This window comes from Gopherus flavomarginatus, chromosome 1 (genome assembly GCF_025201925.1).
Source record: "Gopherus flavomarginatus isolate rGopFla2 chromosome 1, rGopFla2.mat.asm, whole genome shotgun sequence".
In the NCBI taxonomy this organism is placed as follows: domain Eukaryota; kingdom Metazoa; phylum Chordata; order Testudines; family Testudinidae; genus Gopherus; species Gopherus flavomarginatus.
Genome location: NC_066617.1, coordinates 368,315,556 through 368,320,714, shown reverse-complemented (window position 1 = coordinate 368,320,714; position 5,159 = coordinate 368,315,556).

Sequence of the window (5,159 nt, the reverse complement as noted above, 5' to 3'; positions counted from 1 at the left end):
CTGCCCTTGTAACGTCTCCGATGATTCCTTGTCCTTTAAGGTGAAGATCCCTGGTGTCAGCGGCTCCCAGTCTAGCAGGAATTGGGTACGTTTGTAGGTTTCACTATCATTAAAATACAAAGTGAAAGGTAAAGGCTGCAAATTGTTTCCATTTGCAGATGTTCTACACAGCAGCCAAGGACTCAGCTGGGCTGTCGGGGTGACTCAGTGAGGGGCCTGGGGGGCAGGCAGTGCTAGGTAACTTGGGAACCCCTCCCCTACATCAGTCCAAGTTCTGCATTGGGCTGTTCAAGTTACACAGAAATCTGACATTCAAAATGAGCTCGGAGTGTTAAAACCCCAATAACCCAAGTCCGGATTCTGAATGGGTCCGATTTCTAGAGGTGCTGTGCACTCTGGGTCCGATCCTGCCAGGGGCTGAGCCAGAGGAGACCCTATGCAATCTCAAAGACTAGTTCCCAAATCACCTCAGGTTTAGTTGATGCAGGAAATTTAATCAGCAAATACATTTTCAACAGTTTTATTCTCCGGCTCAGTTTTTAAGGCAGGAGAATTCAGAGTTGAATTGCTCTTTGGTAACAAGTCCAAAAGGGCATATTTCTGTTTCCTGATGGTCTGAAGGCTCCAGCATTTCTCCTCTGTAGATACCCCTCAGAGTTACAGGGTGACCGGCATCTCTGTCCCCTCTCTGGTCTCCTAGTACCAGATGTCAGGCCTCGGACCCTGCCCTCTCATAGGGTGGAATCTCACAATTTCCCCACCCTTGACTGGGCCCTGAGCTACCACATATTGTGGATCATCTGTTCTTACCCAGCAGATCCGGCTAGGTTTGGTACCCATGGATTGACATGTGTGCCATGAAAGTACAGATGTGTAAATCTTATGGCAGAATATTTCATTACAATACAAATATCCCAAACCAACCTTTTGTGAAATGAATGAATGCCAAAACACAACAGTGACTCTTTGATCAGTGAACAGTTGTGTGATACTTTCTCCTGGTAAAAGACCATTAGCTGTTTCTAACACTTACATTTAGAGGTCATGAAGATAATTTCCTTTGTATTATCTGTGAAAGACTTTTGTAAAAGTCCCTGAGAGAACAGAACTGCTGAGTAGAGCTGAGGTTCAGGAAGAGGGAGTATTATACTGTCTTTGATGCAATTTACACCCATCACCTTTACAAGAACATGGCTGAAGTAACTTGCACATTCAACTGGATATTAGTGCTAACCCAGTTTTTCCACTATTCACCCAGGAGCGGCGCCAGGGTTTTTGACGCCCTTGGCGGGGGTCCTTCCGTGCTCCCGGTCAGTGGCAATTCTGCCGCAGGGTGTGAGGGGTCCTTCCGCGCTCTCGGTCTTCGGGGCACTTGTCATAAACAGATAGCTAAGGGTTAATGTCTCTTTCACCTGGAAAGGAGTAACCTGAAACACCTGACCAGAGGACCAATCAGGAAACAAGACTTTTTCAAATCTGGGTGGAGGGAAGTTTGTGTGTAAGTTCTTTGTTCTTTGTCTGTGCCTGTACCCTCTCGGCTATGAGAGGGATTTTTCTGTCTCCTGCTTTTCTAATCTTCTGTTTCCCAGATGTAAATACAAAGAGATAATACAGTGGTTTATATGTTTTTTTTTTGTATTTACATGTGTGTAGTTGCTGGAGTGTTTTGAATTGTATTCTTTTTGAATAAGGCTGTTCATTCATATTTCTTTTAAGCAATTGACCCTGTATTTGTCACCTTAATACAGAGAGACCATTTTTATGTACTTTTTCTTTCTTTTTATATAAAGCTTTCTTTTTAAGACCTGTTGGAGTTTTTCTTTAGTGGGAATTCCAGGGAATTGAGTCTACAGCTCACCAGGGAATTGGTGGGAGGAAGAAGTCAGGGGGAAAATCTCTGTGTGTTCGATTTACTAGCCTGACTTTGCATTCCCTCTGGGTGAAGGAGTGGGGTGGGGGAGAGATTGGCTCTCTCGGTACTTGTGTTTCCAGGACTGGAAATAGGGAGGGTGGAGTCTCTCTGTTTAGATTCACAGAGCTTGCTTCTGTATATCTCTCCAGGAACCCAGGGAGGGAACACCTGGAAGGAGGAGGGGGAAGGGAAAAGGTTTATTCCCCTTTGTTGTGAGACTCAGGGAATTTGGGTCTTGGGGTCCCCAGGGAAGGTTTTTGGGGGACCAGAATGCCCCAAAACACTCTAATTTTTTGGGTGGTGGCAGCTTTACCAGGTCCAAGCTGGTAACTAAGCTTGGAGGTTTTCATGCTAACACCCATATTTTGGACACTAAGGTCTAAATCTGGGAAATATGTTATGACAGCACTTCAGCGGCGGGTCCCAGAGTGAGTGAAGGACCCGCCGCAGAATTGCTGCTGAAAACCTGGAGCATGGCAGGACCCACCGCCGCCGAATTGCCGCCGAGGGTGGCAAAATGCTGCCCCACCCAAATCCTGGTGCCCTAGGCGACCGCCTAGATGGCCTAAATGGAAGTGCCGGCCCTGTATTCACCCATTTGTGACACCAATCCCTCCCTCCACCAGCTGAAGTAACTGTCTGTGACAATGACCAGGCAAAGCACATTGGCTTCTCTTGGAATTTTTCAAGATCAGAGTGTATTATTGGGAGCATATGGTAAGGGAAAGTTAATTGAGCCCGGTTCTGATCGAATTTACACACGTAGACCTGGAGTGGTGCCACTGAAATCAATATAATTGAACAAAGAATCAGGCCCTAACTATTTATCCTATGCGCTGCAAAGAGGCAGTGGCATAATCTGGATTCTCAGGAATGAAGAAAAAATTATATCTATAGAATCATAGGACTGGAAGGGACCATGAGACGTCATCTAGTCCAGTCCCCTGCACTTGTAGCAGGACTAAGTATTATCTAGACCATTCCTGACAGGTGTTTGTCTTACCTGCTCTTAAAAGTCTCCAATGATGGAGAATCCACAGCCCCTCTAGGCAGTTTATTCCAGTGCTTAACCACTTTGACAGTTAGGATATTTTTCCTAATGTCCAACTTAGACCTCCCTTGCTGCAATTTAAACCCATGCTTCTTGTTTTATCATCAGAGATTAAGAAAAACAATTTTTCTTCCTCCTCCTTGTAACAACCTTTTACACACTTGAAAAATTTTATCATGTCCCTTCTCAACCTTCTCTTCTCCAGATTAAACAAACCCAATCTTCCTTCATAGATCATGTTTTCTAGACCTCTGATAATTTTTGATACTCTTCTCTGGAATTTCTCCAATTTGTACACATCTTTCCTGAAATGTGTCAACCAGAATTGAACACAATACTCCAGTTGAGGACCAATCAGTGCAGAGTAGAGCGGAAGAATTACTTCCCATGTCTTGCTTACAATACTCCTGCTAATACATCTCAGAATGATGTTTGCTTTTTTTGCAACATCATTACACTGTTAACTCATATACAGTTTGTGACCCACTATGGCCCCGAGATCCTTTCCACAGTACTCCTTCCTAGGCAGTATTTTCCCATTTGTATGCGTTCAATTGATTGTTCCTTCCTAAGTGGAGTACTTTGCATTTGTCCTTATTGCATTTCATCCTCTTTACTTTAGACCATTTCTCCAGTTGTCCAGATCATTTGGAATTTTAAACCTATCCTCCAAAGCACTTGCAAACCCTCCCAGCCTTGTATCACCTGCACACTTTATAAGTCTTCTCTCTATGTCATTATCTAAATCACTGATGAAGATATTGAACAGAACTGGACGCAGAACCAATCCCTGTGGGACCCCACTTGTTATGCCCTTCCTGCATGACTGTGAACCACTGATAACTACTCTCTGGGAATGATTTTCCAACCATTTATGCACCCACCTTATAGTAGCTCCATCGAGGTTGTATTTCCCTAGTTTGTTTATGAAAAGATCATATGAGACAGTATCAAAAGATTGACTAAAGTAAAGATATACCACATCCACCACTTTCCCAAAGCACAAGGCTTTTTACCCGTCAAAGAAAGCTATCAGGTTGGTTTAACATGATTTGTTCTTGACAAATCCATGCTGACTGTTACGTATCACCTTATTATCTCCTATTATGTGCTCCATTATCTTTCCGGGTACAAAAGTTAAGCTGACTGGTCTGTAATTTCCTGGGTTGTCCTTATTTCCCTTTTTATAGATTGCCCTTTCCCAGTCTTCGGGATTGTCTCTCATCTTCCATGACTTTCCAAAAATAATTGCTGATGGCTCAGATATCTCCTCAGTCAGCTCCTAGAGTATTTTAGGATGCATTTCATCAGGCCCTGGTGATCTGAAGACATCTAACTTGTCTAAGAAGTTTTTGACTTGTTCTTTCCCTATTTTAGACTCTAATCCTACCTTATTTTCACTGGCATTCACTATATTAGACAGCCAATCACCACCAACTTTCTTGGTAAAATCCGAAATAAAGAAATCACTAAGCACCTCTGCCATTTCCACATTTTCTGTTATTGTCTTTCCTCCTTCATTGAGTAATGGACCTACTCTGTCCTTGGTCTTCCTCTTGCTTCTAATGTATTTGCAGAATGTTTCTTGTTTCCTTTTATGTTCCTAGCTAGTTTGATCTGATTTTGTGCCTTGACTTTTCTACATGTTTATATTCATCCTTTGTAATTTGACCAAGTGTCAACTTTTTGTAGACACTTTTTTTTGAGTTTTAGATCATTGAAGAACTTCTGGTTAAGCCAGGGTGGTCTCTTGCCATATTTCCTATCTTTCCTATGCAGTGGGATAGTTTGCTCTTTTGCCCTTAATAATATCTCTGAAAAATTGCCAACTGTCTTTCATTGTTTTTCCCCTTAGACTTGCTTCACATGGGAACTTAGCTAGGAACTCCCTGACTTTGCTGAAGTCTGCCTTGTAATCTGTTGTCTTATTGTTCTTTTCTCCCTCCTACCATCTCTTATATTTATGAACTCTACCATTTCATGATCACTTTCACCCAAAGCTGCCTTCCACTTTCAAATACTCAACTAGTTCTTCCCTAATTGTCAAATCAAATCTAGAACAGCCTCCCCTCTAGCAGCTTTCTCCATCTTCTGCATAAAAAATAATGTCTATATACACTCCAAAAACTTGTTGGGTAATATGTGCCCTGCTTTTTATTTTTTCAATTGTGTCTGGGTAATTGAAGTCCCTATCAC